At 38.7% G+C, this 26,104-nt stretch overlaps 1 protein-coding gene across 4 annotated transcripts in view; it reads left to right on the top strand.

Moving 5' to 3' along the window:
- FHIT (fragile histidine triad diadenosine triphosphatase) overlaps positions 1-26,104 on the top strand; it is a 622,267-nt gene that overhangs the window by 370,951 nt on the left and 225,212 nt on the right. The gene's annotated exons all lie outside the window — the stretch shown is intronic.

Here is a 26,104-nt window from a genome sequence, read left to right as displayed (position 1 = left end):
GCTGCTTCTCCATCTTCAGTACCACTAGGTATGCCATCCTTCCTCCAGATGGAATAATGACTCGAAAAACAACAAAGATACACTTATTCCTGCTTTTTTAGATGTCTGTGATCTTGTGAAAAAAATTATACTGGTGCCTGCATTTAGAATTTACATATTTTTTCAGAGGTCTAATATGAACTAGTCCAGTCATTGCAGCAGAGGTATCTAACAAATATTTACACTGTTTGACTTTAGCTCCATCTGCCTTGGTTAGCAGATTGGACTCCGTGTTGCATATGTGCTTTTCCATAGGGTGGTTCTGGTAATCCATCCTGTAGGAACAGGACAGCCTAGGAAGAGTGAGTTCCCAAGGAAGTACCTGAGTTAGCATTCTACATGTTGGCATTGTGAATGCTTTAAGATGCATGCAGAAGATAAAATATAACAGATTTTGACTCATATTTCCAGCAGGGTTATCTGAATATGAATAGTTACTTTACTGTTCTTACATTCAAACTATGTTTCAAGATTCAAAATACACGATTTTTAAAAAACTGTTTAATGACAGTGAATGTAATGATGTGGTTTTTCTTTTCACTGAGAAAGTAAAATTGATTCACGTTTTAAAATTTTTTTCTTGCTGTTTTTTCTCAAGGTTTTTGGAAAGGATTAGGCAGAAATAGTGCTGTATAATGATGCATCCCAGCTAATTCTCTGTGCATTCATAGAAGAGAGTTTTGCTGGTAATACAGACTGTTAGCAAACATTTTGACCAATGTAAATTTAGAAACAATTGGGCTACCTGAAAAACGTAACAGATGGAATGGAGCAGAGCTTCATTTGGCACAAATGCAAATTATTACATTTTTTGATTTGATCATGTTAAAAGAAAACAAAACAAATTTTGAAACAGTTTTAGCATTTTCTAAAAGAAAATATTTTCCTTTTTCATAATAAGATTTATTTCAAACCATTTCCTTAAAATTTATTTAATTTTTTTAAGTTCCAGGCTGAAATACAACATTTTAATTTTGTCAGAGAAACCTTTTTTTTTTTTTTTCCCTATTTATGTCTGTCAATACATTTTAATAACTGTTTTAATTTTTGAACTGGAGCTGTTTTTCTTCTTTTTTTTTTTTTTTCCAATTTTGTGTGATCTAAATATCTGGCTTGTTTTTCCATCTGATTTCTAATGTGTGAGAGTTTATTTTAGTACACATGAAAAGGATATTCATTCTAATTAAGTTTCTCTCAATAGCTTTATAAGAGAAGATTTTCTTTCTAGGGTATATGTAAACATAAACCCTGTGGAAGTCTGGTTCTGAGGTCCTGCTGTCATGGCAAAAACATTGGTAAATATAAACCATACCATTTGGCCCATCAATATCTCCAGAAGGCAGACACACAAATGTGTGGGATGTCAAATCATCGTTGGGATTTTGCACTGCAACTTCAGCTAAAGCTCTATTACTTATTATAAGTATTTTTACTGGTAAAGCAGTACACAGAAGTTTTATTCATAGTTTCATCATCTTTATGCTGAAGTTCTAAGAGATGCAGACAAAAACAATTTATGTTAATCTTCATAAAAATCTTAGCCTATGTGGACATACCACTGATCTGGGTTTTGTGGAGGGGTTTGGTTTGATTATTCTGTTTTGTCTTCCCCAAAAAAGAGACATTCGTAAGAAATGACAGCTTCCTTTCCTAGGTGGTTATATCCTAAAAGAGTTCCAGTGAGTGTTCTGAATTTTTTATTTTATTTTATTTCGTTTCTTTTATGGATTTTTATAGACATGAATTTCAGGGGAAAATTTGCTGAAGTCCTGTTGCCACTCAACTGACTTCACAAGTTAAGCTGGAAAAGACCTCAAGATACCACTTGAACCATAAATGTAGTCACTCCTGTGATGCTATTAAAAGTCTCCGCCTAAAGAAATCCATTGATGCAGTATATTCTAATTTACAGTTCTGTGACTCACATTTGTAGCTATCAGCACCAGCTGCCAACACAGTCAAATAAATTCCAGCAATTCAGGGTATACTGATTTATGATAAGATCCCTTAGAAGGATGCTCAGGAAAACAGATACTGAAAAAAATGAATGTTACTGTATATTGCAGTATGATCTTGTGTTCATTCTGTTTTTCAAATAAGATTACCAAATAGGCAGTAAAATTATGTCAAGATCATCTGCATTAAAATGGCTATTAAAAGTTAAAGGTGCCAAAGTACCTTCCGTAATTTTTCCCTGCTGTTTGTAATAGCACCCTGTGAGGCTTGAAATTGGAATTGGATTGTCATCTGAAATGTTACTGTCTTCTCATCGTTGTGCTTATGAATGCTGTTGCTGAGAAATGTGTTGAAAAAGACATATTGTGTTAAAATCTGCTCCTTTACAATACTGTTGTGAGTGAGGCAAAGGCAATGGTAGCTACAACGTCTCTTCCTGTCGAGATTCATTACGAAAGTGTCCATCAGGTGGATCTGTTGCTGATCTCTCTGATGCATACACCAAGAAATGAATCTTTACAACCCTCTCTTTTATAGATGAATCACCAATTTTCAGTTTTTGTGAATGCAGCCGTTATAAAATCGTTTCTCACATATATGAGGAGAAAACAGTGGTCATAGGAAGGTTAGATGAACAGCAGGAAGGTGAACAGAGTAATGTGCTGAGGAGGAGCAGAACCCCAAGTCCTGAGCAGGGTAATGCACAACAGGAGTTCGAGGCACCTTGCACTGCACTTTAAAGACTTTCTTCCACTAAATCAGTCTTCATTTCTTTTAACTGAGATACTTGTAGTGGTGAGAGACCCTGAAATATTGAAGGGTTTATACACACAAGAGTGGAGACCAAGTAAACCAGTATCTTCCAGTGGACGTGTTTTTTGGTGGCTAGCACAGTGTGCCATACGAGGAGGTACATGTTCCAGATCTGTTCATTTTGGGATGGATTGCTGTGGTGATGTTGGTGAAGCCAAGGCTGGTTTTGTCCTCTGCTTCCCATTCCATACCCCTAAACAACAACCTGTTCTCATTATGCTCTTTGAAATAATTTTGAATACGTTATTTTAGACTTCAAAGGGGTTATTCACATTTTGCTCCTTCTGATTTGTTGTTTCTGGTTTAAATCTGTACTCTGGTGGCTTGTTTTCATGAAATAGACTTGGGCCGTTCTGGAATAATGATTACTGAAAGAATATGAATCTCCTGTGCATTTATCATGGGCAAGATTTGATTTTTCCCCCTTATTTCCTGCTGCAGGGTAGTTTCATATATTTCCCTTAGTCACATCCATATCATACTGGGGGAGTTACTTGCATTTTCCAGATTTTATACTAAAAAGTTGCTCTATTCACATATGGGATTAAAGGCTCTGTGTGTGGGAAAGGCTTTTCAGTAGGACTCAGATTCTGTCTGAGAGCTGTCTGCTGTTGTTACTATCAACAGTGAATAGTAGCTATGTTATGGACCTATGTTTATGGGTCTAATTCTGCAAAAATTGAGATAAACGTTCAGGTGGTGTAAATTGTGGTAGTGCCAGTGTTCACCACCTTTGACTCACTGGTCACTAGACTCATGCCAGTAAGTTATTTGAGACCCGACCTGTATCGGACAGGTTACTTGTGTGGGAGCATTTGCAGGATCATATTTTGTGTTTGTGATCTGAAGTAATAAATCTCCTAGGGAAGAGTGTCACTTTTACATGGCATTTTAGACATAAAATCTGTTTGATGTTTAGGGTAGAAAATTTGATTAAAAATCGGGAATTAAAAATTTTAGTACCTCATAATTTGATGGTACCTGTCAACTTCCAGCCCAAGCTATGCATTTCAAATTCATGGGATGTTTACTTGAAAATAAATGACAAAATTATGTAGTGTGGGTGGGGTTTTTTTTACTTCAGAATATAGCTTTTGTATCCTTTTATGAAGTATTTTTACCAGCTCCTGATAACCATCAAAAGTGGATTTGTGTGTAATTGGTCTAACTGAAAAATAATATGCTAAGATGGAGATGCAAGTTGTGGCTTTCCATGGTAATACCTCAGTTATATTGCTTTGGGTTATTCCTGCTATTTACAGAGCACTTCAAAACTACCTACCTGGCTCGTTTCTGAACTGATTTTTTCTTTTTATGCTACGCCCATCAAAAGCATTTAAATTCCATTTAGTGCTTTGTAAGCTAACACTAGCATTTTGTGTTTTGCAAAAGACAGCTGTAAGGCTACTTATTTTCCTCTTTAAAGTCTTTTACAGTTTCTTTACCTATATAGTCTTAGAATAATTCCCTTGTCTTCTCCACTACTGAAATGCTTCTGCTACCAATCTGACCATTTTAAGCTCACCTGGGCTGTTATCCCTTGCACCAATTCATTTGCCAAGAAAACATGTTTGGTTGCCACTGCACTTCATGACATATTGGTGAAATTGCTGACCAGAAATAAAACCTGACAGATTTTATTACATTTAATGACACTAGAACATCCCCGCCCTCCATCATTAGCCACGCTGATCTTAATAACACAGAACAAATGGTATCACGACAGGGTCCAGGTGGAGTAATTTCAGCTGAGGAAAAACTGCCCTTGAGCTTGGCCTGAATACAAGCCAGTTGTCCCAATCTTTCTGTGTTACAGCTGAGGAAGGACTAAGCATCCTTATCCCAAAGGATGAAGTAATTCCCTATTTACTTCATTAGAAACAGCCCCCCCATCCAACTTTAAGCACCATTTCCCTTCACTGGGCCTTAACTGGTGTAACAATATTCTCTATCTTTAATTAAAAATTAGAATTAATCTTTTTGAATTAAGCCTCTTAACTGATAATGGTGTAATACTACACCAATAAAAACTACAGCTAAGCTTCTCCCGCTGCTTTTAGCTTGTGCTTGTTTTAAAAAGGGTTTGTTACAGAGTGACTTGATTTATATGTATCTGAGTGCGTGCTCTATCAAGAAAGGCCTGGTAATTTGATTTGGTCACTGCATTTCTGGTGTGACCCATTTTATCACCTCTGTAAATTCCACTGAAAGCCTTTGCATTGGTCATATACCTATATTTATTGTGAATACACTGTGGCATTGCTCTCTAACGTGTCAGCTAAGAGCAATTAAATTGTACCCTGAAAACAGACCAAATAATCTTAAATAACATGAATATACCTTATCTCCCAAATCTGAGAGCAGTTGCTTTCCTGCTGTTTTACGTGCTCATGACATAATCTGAGTAATCTTTTTGGCTTTTCAGCCTATTTTTAGTGTGCTGTTTGTTTTGCATTTATCTACATAACAAGTGTGGGAGATAATACAGAAGAGAGGAATGGAGTTCCTTGACCTACATTAACTCGAAGCTGGGTAGCAGCAGCGTTTCTGATTTGATCTGACAACACCTGGTTAAATCGATGCATTATCTGTCCTGGATGTTACTTTTTGAGATGACGCTTTATGATCTTCCCTACCTGTCTGTGCTTTCCCTAACCTCAGTTGCTCAGGGCATTTTTTTCTGTGAGAGATGGTGGATGACTGTTCAGGCCCATGACCCTTCCCCAAGCTATGTAGAAAGAGATTCTGATTGTAGGGAGAAATAATTTCCTTTCTTAAGTAGCAGTGCCACCTATTTGAAAGCCTCTTGTCTTTTGTATGAACTGTTCCAGAGCTTAAGACAGCTGAGAAAAGCCACATAGCTCTGGCAGCCGTAGAGATCCCTTCCACTGCATAGGCAAAAGGATGGATGTGCACCTCCCTCCAGATTCCTCCTGGATCTTTAACCCTTTCTGATAAGGGTTGCTTGCTAGCCCTTTTTCAAATGTTCAGATACTAAGCCTATATGCATATATGCTCCTTACCATTCAGCAGCTGTCCTTTAGCCAGCTTTATCTCTGATCATGCTAGTCACCCATAACCTGCTTTGGAGGGCTGAGGATGTCCATATTAGCTCTGCGAGAACCCTAGCAGAGTAAAGCTTACCACTGATTTTATTGCCAGAAAAAAGGAGAAATTAACTTCACTGCTTATATGTTAGATGAGCTGTGGTCCCAGCCAAGGATAAGATATAGGTGGACAGCTGAGAGTTACAGATATGGATTGTATAAATGATTTCTTTCAAAAAGAGATAAAATACAGGTTTCCAGTTCTGAGGAGTGACCAGGTTGTGAGCACTGCCCTTTGAGAATGAAGCCCAGCATTTCTTCTGCAAGTGCTTAAATAGACAGTGTGTCAATCTTAATCTTGGCCTAGTTTAGCTTTATTTGCCTTAACCACATTTGATCTGTGTGAACGGGCTGTTTATTGCTCTTAGAAAAGACAAGGGTAGTATTTGCCTTGTGTCGGCATATCCATGTACCTTTGACTTTTAAGATGTTCGTAGTTTAGTTTATAAAGCATCTGTCTATGCTATTGGCACTCCTGTAAATGTAAACACTACACAGTGCATCACACCAGATTAACACCCTCCTACACAGTATAAAATACTGCTCCATCTTAACGAACAACTCTCCTCCTCATTTCACAGCCTTCACCTAAACCTACAAGCAACGGATCAACAATATAGCATGTCTTAAAAGTCAATCGATGTGGACCAAGGGATTGGAGGGAGAAGTGGATTTCAGCATTTGGTCCTTTACTTCAGACTTCCATGTATGCTCATGAACTTTCCTCCAGAAAAAATGCAGAAACACTTCTTCCTCTTCCAGCTTCTTCCCTCTCCGTGTCTCTGCTGTATGTCTCATTGCCTGCTCTTTTATTCCAGATGAATGCCGCCTCCTCAGCTCTTTGTGTGCTTCTCCTTTCTCCTTCTGTGACAGCTTCTAGCTCCTTTGAACCTGTCTTTGTAAATCCTCCTTTTCCCTACAAAACTTTTCTTCCACTGATGTTCCACTCCTATCTGTTGCCCATCATTCTGTACCCCTTTCCACATATTTATTTTTGTGCTTTACCCTTTTATGTGTCTCTCCTAGCAGTGAAAAATCTAGTGCTTCTCTTCCTATTGATAATTGTGAAAAGAGGTGAAAGCTATGGAGAGATGGGATGACAAGTTTGGGGATCCTCCTCGCCAGACTTGATATGTTGACCTTTTGCTGGTAACATGGACATCTCCTGGATTGATAGGCTTGGCACTGACTTAGTTAAATCCAGTTCCCATAGTAAATGTTCTGTTTCCCTAGTTTGAGCTATGTCACGGTGCACTTCTTCTGAATAGCAAAGACCTTCGTCTGAATATAAGTTACAGCATGTGTCTGTATTATACATACACACATTCTCCCCACCGCACATTCCCCATCTCTTGCCCACAAATGCATATTTTCCTATATGGCCTTAGGGAACTCCCTCTGCCTTCCTAGATGTTTCTTCTTTCCTGAGGTGCACTGAAGGTATGTACATGCTGCTGACATCAAGTGGCTGCCTGAGCCTTGGGACTTTAGCGTAAGTCAGCATTATTTTCTGTTCAGCTATTGTGCTTTGGGCAATCTTTGTGCTTTTGTGCCTTCTACGTTGGTTTTGTCAAAGATCATCTTTGGGTTCTCTAATAATTTACGTCACAAACTAGTCCTCCTGTCTTCAAGACAGGCTGCCCAGACTGCCTATGAATATGGTAATCACTGTCCTGGCCAGGCATGTATTGTATTTAAACTGTTGTGCAATTGCTAGCAGTTTAAGGCTATGTTAGTTTGTGTCTTGCTGCTGCAGCTTCCTGAAAGATTTGCTACTGAGAATATCAACTGCTCTCAAACTTTTAATGAGACTGTACAGTGTGCATTTTTTCACCCTGCAAATTTCCAGCCCGATGTTCCTTACCATATTATCCTCAGTACAGCCTATGAAAGGCTTTATGTATATTAAATCCAGTCCCCCGATCTGAGCTATGCTGTGTAATTTCACTAATGTTGCAGTCAGATTCTCTAATGTACACTTAAGGTGATTAGAAATAGTTTAGTGTTCTTTCTCTGTCTCTTACCCTCTTTATTTTTTCTATCACTGTTACCCAAAGGAATTAAGAGCAGAACTGTATAGAAACACTTCCCTTGTTACATCATTGCTTCACATCGTCAAATTCCCTCTATAACATATTCAATACCCTGTAATTATTCCCACTGTAACAGTAGGAACACACTTTTGGTAATTCCAGTGCTCCCTTTCACCACTAAAGTAACATTAGTTTTGTATTTAATATGACAGTATATCTAAGTTTAGTGTATCTCACAGTTTTACAACATTGGCATTCAGCGTACTGAGATTATCCATTTTCAACTGCTGCATATTAATGTTGGCTTTGTGTGTATGAACTTCTGTTTTATGAACATGCTGCAATGCACTGTGCTGAAATTTGTAGATAGGCATAACATAGTATTGTGGCTATGCAAGATAAAATTTGAGAGTGTAGTAATAGCGCAGCTTTCTGACAAGTGTAAATGCTGCTTGGAGAGAGTGCAGCAGAAAAGCTGAGGAGGCAACCGGGAAGATTTCTCCTGACCATTAGGAGAGGTTGTCAAGAGCAATCTTAATCCTTGTGCCACACATTGGTGTTCTTTTTGCTAGTTAAAAGAATTGCTAAGAGCGCATACATCTGCGAAGTTCTGTTCAGGCTGAAGTTTCAAAGTACTGTTAAATATTTAACCCAAATCCAATGGAACAACAATTATCCTGCAATATCGCTGTTCAGAGCAATGTTGTAAATCTTTCTCCTTTTCAGCAGCACCCTAGTGGAGTCCAGTCTATGGGAGGGATGCACGGGTATCATTAGAGACAGCAGGATGTAAAAGGAATAAATGTGCCTGGGGTTTCACTTTCACCTCTATACATCGCCAGGTTTCTTCACCATTTGTTTTCTCAGAAAGTGCCTTTTCCGTCTTTCACCTGTGGCAACTGTCGCAGAATGCTGAGGAGTCAAAGCTTGTCCAGGACTTTCAGTCTTGTAGAGTAAACAAAGGCCTCCTGTATTCCACTAATTCCTGAAAATTGCATTGCTCTTCTTGCTGAGCCTGCTGAACATTACATATTAAATCTGATATCCTGGCTAAATTACAAGTTTCAGGATTACATTTATTTTCTCTATATTCCTTCTCCTGCACCATAATTGCTGTATTTTTCTTTGCTTCCCACCTGAGAAGATACACAGTGTTTTTTTGGTCCTTGTACTGAACATTTGTAGCCACCCTCAGTGAGGTTCTGTCAGCTCTGCAATAGTTACTCTCGCTGACCCTAGAACTGGCTGCACTTTAGCTGAGGGTATCGTGATTCTTCTGTGCATAGTCTGCAGAGCACTTGACATTAAAGGCATTATGGAGATGTAATATGCTACTTGGAAATCTAAGCATGTCTATAAAATTAATACAGTTTTATTTTTCAATTCATTGATAGTGTGTCATTCTGGCTATCTTTACTCCATCATTTCTCACTAATGGCTCTTTTGGGGGCTCTACTGCTGGAAAAAAAACCCATAAAACAGGATAAGAAAGCACCATCCATGCCATCATCCACCTCATATTGATGCTGTCTTGACTACCAGCCTAATGGTAACACTAGGCATGTTCCCTACCTTTCTTGTACAGAAGTGGTCTTTGACATTTCTAAAGGTTTTCAACCACTTTTCCCACTCAGATGAATTGCATTGCTTTAGGGTGAAAATAAAGCATTGAAAAAATAAATTGTAAAATTTGATTGACAGAGCTTCCTTTCACAATCCCCGTGTTTCCAACTCCTCCTCCCCAGGAAGCAATTGTAAAGAACAATCTCTACCTGGCACTTAAAGACCTAGAAGCTATGTTTTCACCCTGACTGCAATTTCCAATCCACGTTGCTTTGTGGGATCTTCAAATCACATTGTGAAGGCTTAGATCACATTGGCTAACCTCAAGGATGTTCAGCTGCCACAAAAGTTGATTTAACAATTTTTCAAACATTTCCCTGATGCTAGCCTCCTACGAGAGAGAAAATGACATCTCTTCCTTATTAATTCTGTGCATTCTCTTTCTTATCTCTTTCCCCTTTCTGTGTAAAGGCAATGTCTAACATAAGCATGGGCAATGGATTAAGCTGTTTTTCATGTAGGGCCACCAGGACCATTTCAGTGCATAGATCACATGCACGCTTTCACCTGGCATTACAGAACGTCCTGGCACATAGCTCCAAGCACTACCCCGGGGTTTAATGTCTGAATAAAGTTGGCTTGCTGAATCCCAACATGTTAAGATGGTCTTTCTATTTTGATTTCTGCAGGGCTTTTGGTGCTCTTCCTTAGGAGCTTTAAAACAGCATTCACTTTTTCTTTCTTTCTTTTTTTTTTTTTTTTTAAGGAATGAGAGAACATAACTGTTCAAATTCAAGTGGTTTTTTAGAGAACAGTATCAACTGTTACAGAAGCACCCTCTGACCTTTAAGCTTCAAATTACTTTGTGTCCAGTTCTACTGACAAGCTAAAAAGTACAGATATACAGAAGTTGAACACAAATACTTCTTTCAGTTGGGAACATAATAATGTGTGCTATCATTTTGTTTTATTTTCCCTTGTTATTCTTGCTTTTTTAACTGAACAGTCAGTAGTTACAACTAAAACAATATCTTTTATTGGCAAAATAAGCTGAGCCTGCAAAAGGTTCCAAGTGATGTAATTAGCGCAGTGATCAGCTGTAACTCCTAAAAAGACAGACAAGAGGATGCCCCTTTGTTTTGGATATGAAGAAAGTATTGCTGGATTAATGACTGTCATTGGAATAGATCTGGAGCGGGTAATACTTTGTGTAATACAGGTGGGTTTGGAAGCTCTATGCTTGGAAAACATTTTATGCTTGTAGTTGTGTTAGAATGGATCTACCCATTGGACAATGGCTGGAAGGTCTCTGTGTTTGAGAAACATCAGTTTCTCATCTATTTTTGTATGTTTTCTAACGTGAAGATCATGGATTGTGAAAAGTTCTTAAAGTTTGGTGTTGTCCAGAGTGCTTGAAAAAGACATTTTGAAACATCTAAACTAAAAGGTGAAAGGGTGATTTCCCAATGCATATAAATAGCTGTAAACATTAATTTTTTAAGACTCTTGGCAGTAAGGTCAAGCAGAGTTTCTTACTTGGTGTTTTGATTGTCCTCTAAGTTGTCAGTTCTGACAGAGGAAAAAAGGCAGCTGGAAATGAGAGGAAACAAAAAGCAGATCTTGTCTCAGCTCACAAACATTAAAATGAAAGGCATGCATCCAGCAAGGGAAAGCAGAGCTCTGCTATTGCCTCGAAGGCTGCTGAGGTAAGTTGGGAGCAAACATCGCTAAAGAATGTTTATTCACCACTGGCTTGCAGGTAGCTCTCTAGAGGACTCCCTGTCCGAGGCGTAAAAATCCAAGCAATATGACCTTCCCTGAGACATCTTCAGAGTACTCTTCAGTATAAGCCTCTAAAGGCAAAATAAATAAATTAAAGGAATCCCCTAACATAAGCATTTCTATACCTGCTAAATCATTTACTAAGTCCCTCCAGGGCACAAGTGTTGGTGTACATTATCATGTCTATCGGACAGGAGTATCTAAAGCCTTTGTATGATTTCTTCTTAAATTAAAGCTAGCTGAGTCATGTCACCACATGTGTTTATAAACATCTCTTAAGTGTATCTGCAGTTCTATTGAACATTTAATGCTTGCAGTGGCTGCTTAGCATAAAAATGCTGCATATTCAAATCTTTTTCCAATTCCTCTATATTAAATGGACCTTAGTGGCACAGTCTAATAGAAACCAGGAAATCCAATATGGTAAATATTTGTTAGCTTTGCATTTATTATTATTCAGAAAAATTTGAAGATAAAATAGAGTGCACTGCTCTGAACTTTCATATCTCCTTTCATCCATGCACATATCTGTGGTTACACTCACACAGTGTTTCTCTGAAGGTGGTTTTGAAGTTAACAGAGGAGCTCTTGTGTTCATAAACTCACAAGCTGTTACCTTCACTTGTTAATGTCTGATTTCTGTGGCTTATGGGACTGGATCAAGGTTGTAAGTGAACTGGCTTCGGGTCCTATAAAAATCCATGGAGGAGACTGCAAATATGAACTTCTTCACTTTGTGCCCCTTTATAGGGAGACTACTGTCCTTTGGAATTCATGCCAGATACCTGTGTTGTGCCTGAAGGCAGAGAGAAACCATCAGTCGAGCCAGAGGCAGTTTCAATAGGTCTACACAGGACATGCCTGCAGCTCTCAGCAGTCTCAGGACACAGGGAGGAAAAGAGGTCCTGCGCAGAGAAGCAGAACAAAACTTAGCAAAAGCAGTTCAAACATGTTGTTGAAACTACAAGTGTTTAAAATTACTGTTTGGTTCCCCCCCCAAAAGGGGTCAGATTTGAAATGTTACTCAGTTTGTGTAAAAAAAAAAAAAAAAAAGTAAATAAAATTACAGAACTTTTATTTGGAGTAGATGGAATTGTGTATTATGGGCAGCATTTCCACATGCACTCACACACTCATGTCACAGTGAGACAAGCAGAGTGTCTGAGCACTCTTGAAAATCTGGCTCTTGGTCTTGTTTTCAAGTGTTTTCTAGAGCTGCAGAAATAGGTGGATGAAGAGTGTTTGAGTCTCTTAAATCACGGAGTCGAGAAAGAAAAGGTATTAGCTAGACAATCTTCTGTCCCACTCTTCAGACAGTGTATGGCATAAGCAACAAATCCAAGCTCCAAGAGGGCTGCATGACTTCTGTCCTTTGTCAACAGAAATATCATCCCTCTAACGAGGAGAAACCTAAGCGATATGATCTCCATTTTAGTTTGTACTTCCCACTGACCTGTTTCATTCTTATCTTTGTATGTAGATTACAAACTCTAAAAGCAGAATTGTGTTTTTCGGTCATTCGGTGCCTGACACAATGATTTCTGCCACAGTGGGAACAGCAAGGGGATGGCAGGGCTTTAAACGTGGGATGGCAACAGGTTTTATTTGCTTCTGCCCTGCGCTAGATTGTGTCCCACCAGATGAAGAGTTGACAACTACTGATACGTTTTTCAGAAACATTGACCCTCTTGCATTCATGTTTTCTGATATATTTAAGGGTTGAAGTCCATATAGGAGAGCACAAGAAGTCATACAAACCATTAAATCCTTCTTCTTCCCTAACACATGTAACAAAATCAGTTAACTCCATTAAAATCAAACTTGGTTAAGAAAAAAGAAAAAAAAAATGAAAGGACTTGCATTGTGACTGTGTATACCAAGTCCCAGCCTAGAGCAATTTTGTATAGTTTAATTATAAATCCTTGCAAACTGGAAGTTATGCTAGTAGAAATGATACAGCCTTAGCTGTGGAACAGGAGCACGAACAGTTTCATTAACGTAAATAAGAGCAGTTGAACTAATGGAGCAAGGTCAAAGTAGACTCCTTTTACTGGGTCTTTACTTTTGATCACTGAAAACTACTGAAGTACAGATGGGATACAATCTATGTGGCTGAAAGCACCTGTATCCTAAATAATTAATGTGACATTTACAAGACTGTTTGCTTACTCTTTTCCTCTTTTTCTTTTTCCTTTTTTTTTTTTTTTGACCAATTACTTCCAATAATGATAGCAAGTAGGTTTCTACTCCTGACTGAGTTAGTGATTATAATGTCAAAGGGGCTTGTGTAATGTCTTCTGTGTCTTAATAAACCTGTCAGCTGAGGTTACGTTTCTTTCTAATTTTCACCAGCGTAACATGCCGCTGCACAGCTGGGGAGCAATGGCAGACTCGTGAGCACACAGCCTGCTGTTGTGTGCATTTTGTTGTAGGATTGTGTCCTGATCAAAATATACAACATGATTAAGCTTTAAGTTTACAGATTAATTCTACACTTTAAACATTAGTTTGCTGCTGTCTTCTTGTGTGCTTAGTTTTGACTGTTTGATCTGTATTGTCAGCCTTTTGCATTGTTTTTCTTAGTTTCTTTGACCGTGCCTCGTTTTAACATGTGGAATATAAATTCCACTCGCAGCAGGGTGCAAACAATTAGTAATCAATAATAATAGCAGCTAGGAAATACTAACAAATTACTATGGAATATGTAAATCTTGATTTGTCTGTGTGTGTGTGATGTTTTAGAGCAAGCTAAAGCAAGAAGGTGTGGGAGGAGAATCCATAGCTCTGCAGATGGCTGGAAAGAAAAGCATCTCATTAGTTAGGTGGATGCAGTGGGAACATTAGATTAATGGTTGCACTGTGTGAGTTCAGTCCCTTATATTTACTGTACATAATGATTTGCTTATATGTAAGTGAGGCCTTGCAAAGAGGTCTGTAGAGACAGTGCATTCAGATAATTGTGGTGTCTACCAGGCAACTCTCCCTTTTACTGAAATTTCCAGGAGATCAGCAAATGGGAAAAGCCATTCTCAGGATTGCTTGGCTCTTCTTCCTGAGAATACAGCATGGCCAAACCATGACAGCCTTCTTCCTCAGTCATGGGCTGCTGTGTACTGAGAAGACCTGGCCTCTTCTGGGTGCTTGTGGGTCCCATCTTCAAGGTTTCCTGTTGCCTAGGCCTATGGTACCAAAACCTTGCTGAGAGCTCTTGTTGAATAGACTAAGTCCCCTTGGAGTCCCCTCAAAATTACTTCATAAGAACAGAAGCCATCTTTTTGTTTTGGACAATGGGTAGCATAGTGCAGTCTTGGGCTGCCAGGAGGGTTCTGGGATACTTCGTAACAGAAAGTGCTAGTAAGGGTAAAGTCACCTGTCCTGGACAGGGACCATACAACAGATTCACCCTGAAGCTACCAAGTCCCAACCATCTTCTTCAAACAACCAGTATATGCATTTGACCTGCTTTTTCTACTGTAAATGTAGTGGTATGTGCACATACTATTATCAGATTGAATGACTGGAAAAGAATAATTCTCCTAAATGAAGCAAACAACCATTTGATGTTGTTTTCCCCACTGAAAAAGGAACACGAAATATTTGCTGTGCTGTCTAATGCATGATCAACAGTAATGTAAACACAGTGCTGAGTGCAGGCTAGCAGCCGAGCAGGCCAGAAAGCCACAAGTTCCCAATTCAATCAATATGCCACTGCTCAGGGCATCTGTCTACATCCTACATTCTTTTTTGCTATTTTCCTTCCCTCATCAGGAATCACTGCCACTGGATATTTCTTTCTTTCTTTTTTCAGTCTGTCCCCCTCTTTCTACAAGCATAATCTCTGTTCTTCCCTGGCATATTTTTCTCCACCCCCTCTTCCCTCTTATGGGTTTCCTTTTTCCTTTTCTCCCCAGGAGGGATTGATCACCTTGCCTGTGGGTCTTTCCTCTCTTGGGCACTGAGGAGAGAGGACCAAGCCCTCCCCATCCTCTGAAACATGCACTGTTTGCAAGTTAAGTTTTAATCAACCACGGGAAAGAGCGATAGTACCTACAGCAGAGAAGGTGCAACTCAGAGTATATGACAAAGGCTGAAATGACCCAGTCCAGTGTGCCAGACATGCGTTCTGCCTGCAAAGGGGGCTGGATTCTGCACGTCGGTTATTTGTGACAAATATGAGAATTTTTTTCTCCTCATTCCATTTTCAAATTTGCATTGCGCAGAGCTAATCAATTATTAAAAGTGGCTCAAAATCTTCTGAAGACATATGGGGATTATTGGCATCTGTGTGTTTAAGTAAGCAGGTATTTTACAGCTTGAAAATAGCATATGCCTAAGGTTTTAATGTAACAATTTAGTTCTGAAGAGCTGCAGCAGCAACACAAGTGTCTGTAACTCACCTACCATATGCTGTGGTGTGAGGGGACAGCAACAAACACTTATGTTACATATCCTGTTTCTTTGCTGGAGCTGGCTAAAAATGTGTATTGAAATGTGTTTGGGGTTTTTAAATTGAAAATAACATTCGTTTAAAAATATTTAAATAAAAATGAGCATTTTAGTGGGCTGAGTTTAATACAGAAATGAAAATTGCCATGTGTACTGTAGAAGCTGGGTTTATGTTCAAAAGCTCTGCATCTAGTGGATGCCACCAGACTTTTCTGTACCTCGGTCACTTAAGCACTACTGGCAATTCCATCTGGAAGCCATTATTCCAGTTTCCATGTTTTTCAAGGTTTGCGAGTTTGCATACATCGATCATGATTTAAAGCATTTGTCCTTTATTTAGTTAACAAGAAGGCACAGCTGTTTGCTTGTTTCTCCCACCAATCTCTTTTGCAGCATAGCTGTCTCAGAGGACTAAATTTACCTTGAGTCTTGCTACTCATGCAATTCACCGTATGTTTCGGGAAGGCATTTTCCCAAGCATTTCCGATATGCATCTTTCTCCTATTAAAAAAAAACCCAGGGTATACCCCTTAAATAAGGTCTGCACCAACAGGCATTTAGGATTTAATTTTATCTGATCTTACCAGGTTGATTAAGATGTTGAAGGCAAATTTGTCCACTTTTGACTTGGAGCCTGACTTTAAGGTATAAATGATGCCATTTGTATTTTGTTAATTTATTTTCCCACTTCTTTCTTTCAAAGTAATTTTTTAGAGAACGTTAAGGGTATTGGCCCAAATGCACAGCTTTAGCTGTGACTGTAATCTTCCCCTTAGAAGAATACTGGCTGACAAGGCTGTTAATGTGTCACCTTCTAATAATCTGATAATTACAAATGATGCAAACAGGAGCGTGGGATAGTTGAACACCAGCACACAACAGGCATCGCCTGCTTGATGATTACAGAACAAAAGGGCTGGGGGGTTGTAAGCTGCAAGTCCAAAGGCCACCGTACTTTAACCACCTGAGGCATGCTTTAATTACCCTGAGAGGCACAGCCTGTCATGTTCTGTTGCTATTATGAGTGTATTATGGGAATAAGGTGTTATTTATACATCAGAGAACTTACTATAGACTTTATTTTGCCTTTTATGAATTTGGAAAAGAGGTTGAGTTTTGTCAGTAAATCTGGTGTTCTATTCTTTCAGGGGGAAAAAAAGTATAATTTGTACTTTAATTAACATTTTTTTTCTAGATTGCAGCCTGTTTTGCAGCTAAGAGAGTGTTATTGGTTTGGAATTGATTTTGGTGTCATATGTTGTCATTTGACAAAAAACAGTTTTACTAAGCTGTTTGACATTAGAACAGCTGGTAATGTCACTTTTGTTAATGTCTTTAACCACATTTTTAACAAAACAGCAGATGCTCATCACAAAAGCCATTTTCCTCTTCCATCCAAATGTGTAAAATCAGCTAACTTACTGCTTCAATTAAAGCTGAGCCTTCTAAACGAGGGAACTGACCTGAAAACAGCAGTTTTAGGAATGCCCTTTAGGTATATATCTGGTTAACATAAAGACCACCTTTACACCTATGAAATTTCTTTTTTAGGGGAATCTGTTTTCCCATACATATGGCTGCTGCAAAGGGACCCCAGATTCGTTACCTCTGAATTTTGAAGGATCTGTTTCAGTGTTGAAATACTCGGCAGCCATGGAAAGAACTTAGCATTACTGTGTGTACAGAACTATATGTTTTAGCATTATTGTGTCCTGTTTATTAATATAAATAATATTTACAAGTGAATTGTCCAACAGCTAAGAGGAACTGTAATCTGGGATGTTATATACCTCAGTCTGCAACATATATAGAAATATTTGTGCAATATTTTTATAAATGCGTCTGCATTTTGTTTGGTCATATAAAAGGATTTCCAACCAGAGCTGCATGTAAATGCATGCTAACAAGTAAGAACTTCCCCAGAGACTGCTCATTTCTTCTGGTGAGTGCAAATTTTATACATATTTGACTTATGGTGAAAACAAAAGGTAATATGCATTTAGCAAATACAGCGCCCATAGTCCATTTTTTATGTTATTCTTTGAAGTTTTTCAGACATCTGAAGTTCACTTACATTAGATTTCAATTTGACTTTCACTGTCAAGGTGACAGACTCATCCTCTGTGTCATGTTTTAGCAACACTTCATAAAATCTTAGCTTGGATAGTGAAATGGGAAATGGCTTAATGGGGGGATTATTTAACTCTTTCAGACATTTTAATAGGAAGAAGTTAAAATCAACCTTTAGAAATGGTACCACCATAATCTAAAAATTATTTTATATTTTTAATATAGCAATACTGTCTTCCTCTTTTTTTTTTTAATATTTTCCTTATTTTTAGCTGAAGGTCAGTTCCAATACTGTAACTGTTACTAAGCAACAATTAAAAATGTTTTCTCTATAGCTTTTAAATTGTTTATTACATAGAATATGTTAAGTTTACACATGCTTACTATAAAAAAGAAATTATTGGGTTCTTTTTGTATGTGTGGTGATAGCATAACAAAAGAGATATATACTTCATGACCAAGAACCATGTAGTTCATATTCTGAAATCTACCTTTTAAAAAATCTCTACATCTGTAACAATACCTGATAATACAAATTTGTTAAACTTTGTTATAAATTGTTATAGATAGAATAGTAAAATTATCAGTTTCACATGAATGTTGAAAGCCTTTTTCTAATTTGTCATTTTCCTGATAATCTTACAGTTTCAACAGTACTGCCCTTGTACTAGAGCTGGTTGTATTGTGCTCCAACATTTCTGCTTCTGTTTTCTTCCATTTGTAGCCAATTAACATACCTGTTTGCATGATAACTTTGTGATTATTTTAACAAATGCATGCACTAGGCAGGCTAGCTGTAGGAAAAACAAATATTTACCAGCTAAGGCACAATACTTATAGAGAGGGAAATTTATATTCATAATGGTGACCATTCAAGCTTTGTGCTGGATTACAATATGTACGCAATTCAGTTTAGGAAAGACAATTTTCAGGTGGTCTCCAGTTGAGTGACCAATTGCAATAAATTGGGCCCAGATTTCATGTTCTGTACACTTATTAGGAATTGCATCCAAACCATCCACTCTCTTACACTCTAATTCCCTGAAAAAATTGTACCTGTTCTATGCTTTGAAGATATCTTACTGACCAGCTGGAACTATAAAGTTAAATGATAAATGGTTGATTTAATAACATCACAGGCAAAATTCCAATTGATTTACTGTGTTTAGAGTTTCACCCAGTTGGACAAATGAAAGGTAAAATGGTTTTGGCTGTATTCTTTGTTTATATATTATTATCTTATGGATTTTCATGAAGTAGAAAATACTTCAGCAAAATTCCAACTGCAGGTAAAGTGAGCTTGTGTTGACCAAGGACTAGATGTTTAGTACCTGTTTAGTTATTTAGGGAAGTAAAATAACACAATCTGCAAGGTGAAAGGGTTTAATTTGGGGAAGCTGCTGTAAATTACACATTTTCTGAGATTTTTCAGAAACTGCAGATCTAGCCATAGACCTTCAGCAATTCGCTCATCCTTTATTTTAAAATTGCCTATGTGAAATGAAGAATGGGGTTCAGATTTTGTTCCATTAGTGTTTTGGTACACTGTGCCACTACTCTCTCTTATTTTAAGTGTGTTTTAAAAGTTTTATAAAGTACTGTAAAAATGTTCTATTTACAGCAGGTCATGTTTCTTTATGTATATGTGAATAGTCCTTAAGTGAAGGTCAAAGTGAAATAATTTTTCATCTAATAAAATACAAATAGTAGCCTGTTTCAGTGGTTATACAGTACAGCAGAGCAGGTAAAATTTGAATATGTGCAGGCAGATTTTGTGTGACTGTATTCTGACTTTATCAGAGGATGGTCCTTCTGAAAAGGGTCTTGGGCTCCTTATTTTCACATTCCTCTGGAAAGTTCCCCCTCAGTATTTTTCTTCCTTACTGGGTACAGTTTATTCCACTTGTGTCCAAACCATTATGGCTCAGTTCTTCACTTCTTCCTTCTTTGGCCCAAATAATAGCCCTGAATGCTGACTAGTTTTTTCTGCTCAGTGGAGATCACAAGTCATACATTCCTTTCGTACCTTTCTTTTATACACAGAATGATATTCCCCTAAACAGAGCAGGTTTAGTTGTTCTGGCTTTTCTGAGTTGAGCTGGCTTTTCTGAGTAGGTTTTTCTAGAAGGTTTTAGGGCCACAGAAATCACACTCGTCTTGCTCTTGAAGTCATATCCATGACTGTTTTCCTCTGCTGCTTTAATTAACTTCAAATATTGGGACAGTCTCTGAGTTTTCAGCCAATCTCCAAGAAAAGCTTCTTGTTCTTGCTCTGAAATAGAATCTGCCCAGAACTTTTTAGATGATGCTACAGTGTACGTGGTAGCTCTTACTGCTTCCAGTTCCTGCTGTTGAGGAGCTTATTCTCTCCTTCCTTTTTGCCAAGTTAAAGGACGGCCAGTCTGTTTGGGTAGAGAATTGCTTTAAGGTACCCTTTAACATTTCCTTCAGCAATTTAAGTGTTCACACACTTAAAATATGCAAAATGTGTACCGTAGACCTATACAGAGAAAGCTAGATACGGATGTTGACACACTGTAGTTATTTTACTATCCTTTTGTTAAAGAATCCCTTTCTCTCTCTAGAGAGCATGACCTAAAGGTCCATCCTTCCATGGACTTCAGCTTGTGTCAGATCAATTCCTGATCACAATCTCTATGCTATATAATAATCCAATTGAGTTTACTGATGGTTTTTAATTTCAATATCAATATTTTTCTTAAACCCACAAATAAATGATATTTGAAAGTGGGATATGAAATCACTAAAATACATGCCCCGAAAGAGTCAGTTATTAGTATTATCCATCTGTCAGTAATAATAGTAACTCAGAAGTCATGAAATACCGAAGATTAGTGGGCCCAAGACAACCTTGAATAATGTGTTAGTTCTATTCAGGGTGGTTATTGAATGCAAACTGACAAGAAGTCAAGGTGAAATTTGCCATACATGATTGCCAACTGTTTCTTTTGTTTTCAGAAAGTGTATCTTTCTCTTGGAAGTTGAAATTAACTGAAATTGTTTCACTGAATTTTTATGATAATTCCTTTTTAAAAAGTAGTTACTTGAGAAAAATCTGAGTAAATAACTCTTAAGGATCTAGAAGAAAGCAGTAGATTTCTGTAGATGATAATTTACATGCAGAGTGTGTTGGTAGTTGTCAGTAACCAGTCCTTCCGAGTGATTACCTGTGCCTGAGTATAGTTGAATTGTTAAACTATTAAAACATGTCAAACATCAAAAGCATAAACTTGGTTTTAAAAAAAATATGTAATTTATATAGTGCACAGAATTATTTTAAAAGCACATAGCAAAGTAGCAAAGTCGAGTTAGGAAATTCTCAAGTTAAGATTGCCTGCACAGTTGACTCAAAAAGGCTTCCTTTTCTTCATTATTGGGATCCAAACACAGAGTAGAAGCAATGGAGAGTGTAGGAAGTCCCATTTTCCTTCCATTTGGATACAAACCTTGCATGGCCCATCGTGGTGGGGTGTTGCTGCTGACAGAGATGTCCCACGCAAACAGGTTGCTGTTGCAGAGTTTGTAATGGATTAAAGCACAAAACTCCAGGAAGTTGATGCTATAAAAAGCATCAGGTTACAAAACAGACATCATTGTTGCTGTTAATCTTATTGCTTAATATGCTACTGGGATAAACTGGTCTGTTACAGGAATAAGTATTATATAAAAATTGTATAGGATGGCATAAATGACTACAGCTATGATTTTAAAGAAGTTTAAGTTAGCTGAATTTGAGCAGATATTTGTATAGATGGCAAAAGAAATGTCCTGGTCAACTTCCTTACTGAAGATGTAGGGTAAATGGAGCTTCTTAACAAAGATTTATTGGAAAAACGCCATGTAATTTTCCTCAGCTTGTTCCTCAGAAAGACCTTCACCATTACCATTACGGCCAAAAAACTTTAAAAAACAACTAACAAGCAAAAATCTTGAGACATGCAACTTAGAAAACATCAGTCCAAGTTAATAAAATTTGTTGACATTACTAAGTAACTGTAAACAATGTGGAAAGTGACCTTAATAAAAGGGGAAGTTTACAACTGGAGGTGCCTTAAAATTTCTGTCTACTTTCCGAGATGTATGATGGAAATAGTGGTATAAAGATTTTCACAACATCAGTTCTGAGGCCTGTTTTGTACTGCCCCCCTCAAAAAATGCAGATTTGCACAACTGGAAGGGAGGCATGGTGCAAAGGGGTGGTGTGGGGATGGACAAGAGTTGTCAGCCACTGTTGCAGCCAGAATCTTCATACCATGAAACTGTGGGTGCAGGCTAATGGCTGTGTGGAGAAATAAACAGCAAATTCAAGAAAGTCCATAGTGCCTACGTGGGCACAAAGTGGAGTTTCTTACAGAGTGTAGGAAGGAAGGAAAGCAGATGATGGGACTGCGTGTTCCTTGTGAAGATTGGGGGGTCTAACGAATTAGACACGCTGATTTGGTCTTTCTTCATCCATTTTCCCTTGCAGGGAAAGTTCTAGAGTGCATTGTTGCAATGGTCTCTGTTGTGTACTGGGCTGTTGTGACTCCAGGCTTGTGGGCTTGAAATGCTCCTGGGGCTCTCTTCTTTGGCAGAGTTGAGAAATGCATTTTCCCCAGGACCCATGCGCAAGCATGCCAGGGCTGTTTGCAAAGAATATATATACGTTGTGTTCCAAGCTCCAGATTTTTTCAAACATTCATAGCTATGTCAGTTACTGCTTTCAAGAAGCTGTTCATCCAGTTCAGAAAGTTTCTATTGTAAAGGTCTCTATTAGAGGTGACAAACATTTTCACTTGGTAAAGGTGAGATGGAAACTGTTACGAGCAGGGCAAACTGAATTCTGGATTGTGATAACATGAACTATACTGGATGCTGTTGTGCATTTGTCATGACATTGTTGTGATGTTCTCTTTGGCTCAGCAACAGCTGACTTAGTGCTGCACTGAGGAGTGCAGAGGAAGACAAATGCCTGGGTTTAAGATGGTAGGGCACCTAAGACAAACTTGTCACCTAAGACAAACTTTATTATATTACAGCTGGAACCTCCCAGACACTCCAAGCAGAGTTCTCTTACATGGATGTGCCTTATCATCATTACCTACGCAGCAGGCCCAATTAATCTTAATGTTTTCAATTCTGTGTTTACAACCTTGGGTATATCAGAACTTGCTAATATGGGTCTTTGTTGAATGACACAACAAGCATCTTAGCAGCTTGCATAGCCAGTCTGTATTTACTCTCTGAATCCTTGGTATTTGATTCAAATTATTTTGATAGATTTAACTGACAACTCAGCCCACAAATGCTCTTCATTGAAAAGAGATTCCCTTTCACTGCTCAGTTAGCAGTACCAGCAATAACTAGCTATCCTTCTGTACTTCAGGAAAGTCAAATAAATTGTGTACAATTTTTTCAAGCTGAAGTTTTCCTTTGGAGTTATTTTGTGAAATGACGAAGTTGAACCAGAAAATACTGGTTCATTTAGCTGAGTGTGTTTCAGCTGAAACCTTCCTGGTTCAATGAACTTTTCTGCATATGCAGTGACACTGAAACTGTCAGATGTGGCCGAAAAAAATGTTAACATCACTTTCCCAACCGCAACTGCTCGTGAGCCACAACCTTACCTTTTTGCCAGCTTCAGTGCAGATCAAATTCACATAGAATCGGAGAATAATTCAGGTTGTAAGGGACTTCACATCTTCAGTGGGATCTTCAATTTGTCTAAGCTTCAGTGAGGGCTCATCTCTTACTAGACTGCAGAGATCTGGGAGTTGAAGGAAAGGATGTTTTTCATTTGTCCTGCTGTTCATGATATGAATTGGGGATTTGTGGTTTTCCTTTTGTCTTTATCGAAGAACTGTGAGTATAAATGATGAAGGAAATAAGACATGTGACATTCCACAGGAACAGGAGATAACAGGGATCCTGAAGAAGGAGGGAAATGCATGTGTACCAAGAGATGACGTGGAGTCAAGGACTGAGAGATCCTGGGAGGGGCTGGAAGATGGTGTGTGTTGAAGAATGAACGTTGTCTTTGGCACAGGGGAGAGCATAAGAAACCCTTCCTGGTGGCACAGAGAAACATGAAGGTGTAACAGAGTCCTTGAAAAGAGAAGAGGAAGGCAAATGAAAGGCAGAAGGGATGCAAGGGTGCTAGGAACACGGTGAGCTGTCTCTGTCCTGGGAAGGACAAGAGGAGAGACGTTCCCCAGTCATGGAGGAGGGATTGTGGACTTCAGGCAGCCCTGATGGCATGGGGAAGGAGGAACCGACTAGCTAGGAGATCAGCACGGAGCAAGGGATGGAAGCATGCAGAAGCTCTGGATTTCTGCAGGGAGCTCATTCTATGGAGCCAAGACCCACTGCAATCCTATATTTCTTACGATAGCTTCACTAATAGTGCCAACCCCTTTGTCAGGTGAACCCTAACAAACCATCTTCATTATATTGAATTTAGATCTTTGAATCTGAGTGCATAATAAGTGTATTACTCACTACACCCAAAACTGGTGTCATATTTTGTTTGAATAGCACATAAGACATTTTTACATAATGCAGCTTTCTTGTTCCAACCTTTCAGCTAAGTACTGCAAAATAATGACATCAAGAAAGTAGTTTCTGCAAAGAAGCAGAAGTATTTTATGACAAAAGCACCATTTGGAGTAACATTCTAGAAGAGCACTGATACTTTTTTTTCCCTTGTCACTCTCATTAAGGCTCTGAGAGACTTTTTTGTACCTTGTCTTGCTGTTGGAATACCTGTCTCCAAACAGCTTTCTGTAGTGGAAAATCCAATTTAATCTCAAACAGTTTTATCAGTTCTGCACTACTTTTTTCTTCTATTGGAAAATAAAATAAAAAGATCATATGTCAACTTGACTACAAGGTGTAAAACTTCTGAGCTTGCATTAATAAATTTATGCATCAATTATATGTTTGCACATTCATGTATGTATAGCTGAAGGCAGTCTTTTTGTAGACTAAGGTTTATTTATGTTGCATAGAATATATTTTTCCAATTTCTAGCATCCTTGAAAGGCAGATTTTTTCCAGAGATTGTCCAGCTTTCAGGCCTTCATGAGATGAAAATTTCTTTTTTGGGGATAAGGAACCTGGGAAATTAAATAAAATGTCTGTCTGGGATTGCTATATGCATTTATTTACTTTAATTCAAACGCTAACTCATTTTTTCACTGTATGCTCCTGCTGGTGGAGAGGGCTTGCACGTGCTCACTCATGCTGTGCTTTCTACAAACTAGGGTGGGTTTGGACAGCCTTAAGGAAAGGAAGGACTTAAAGAAGCCTTTTGTTTTAGTCCTGGAATTCAGACTATATTTAAACAGGGGAATCTGAAAATTGCTACTTCCTGCTTCTGAACTGATGGCACAGACAGCCCTGCCAAGGCTCTTGCATCCATGCGCAGCCGCCTCCAGGGCTCTGCTTGTGCTCGGTTGCCCTCAGCAGCCTCACCTGGGACCTCCACCCACATACCCTCAGCGTGTTGCTCTGACAGCTCCGTTTAAGCTCAGCCTTGAGCTGTGCTGTGGGTGTGCCTATCTCTGTCTCTGGATGAATTCTGGTCTATCACTTGCTGTTTCCAGAGTGGTTGATGGACTCTTGAAGGAGCATTTGCCTTTGTTGCTGTGCCCAGGTGCTGTGGGGCTGTATGAGGGTGAGGTCTCTGGAGCAGCCCCCAGTTCATCGTTCCTGTGGAGCAGCTGCAAACCACTGGTTATACCGGCCTCACACCAGTGATTTGCCTGCTGCACCTTACTGCCTTCGAGCAACATCATGCCAGCTCTAAATTTCATATCCCTCTCTGCTTCCCAGGTCAGGTATGTCCATCAGCTCTGCGGGTTTCCCTACAGCTGTGCTCGCTTCTGTGCGCTGGGAACGTGCCGCGGAAGGCTGGAGGGGCTGCCTGGAGGAGAGCTCCTTTGTAACTGCTTGTGGCCTGGTTTGGGTGCAGCTCTGTCACCTCCAGGGCCAGGAGATCAGTTCTCATTAATGTGAATTTAAGAAGGGAAGACAGCCTGGAAACAGAAACCCTATTTTCTTTTTAAACAGCAGCTGTGTAGTTGTACCCATAGGAGAGAGTGCTTACCTTGGCTATGAAATAATGCCCATAGCTAAAAAGCTTTCAGCATTGTAAACGATCACACATTTCATTTCAAGGTATTTTCTCTTTCCTTTGGGCAGCGTTGTACAACTCTATTCCTCAAAACATGACACTAGTTAATACTGCATCAAACACTTGAAAATAACACTAATGCAGCACTAAGAATGAAAAGT

This window comes from Strix uralensis, chromosome 10 (genome assembly GCF_047716275.1).
Source record: "Strix uralensis isolate ZFMK-TIS-50842 chromosome 10, bStrUra1, whole genome shotgun sequence".
NCBI lineage: Eukaryota > Metazoa > Chordata > Aves > Strigiformes > Strigidae > Strix > Strix uralensis.
Note: the sequence above shows the minus strand (reverse complement) of the source record. Positions and strands in the feature narration are given on the sequence as shown.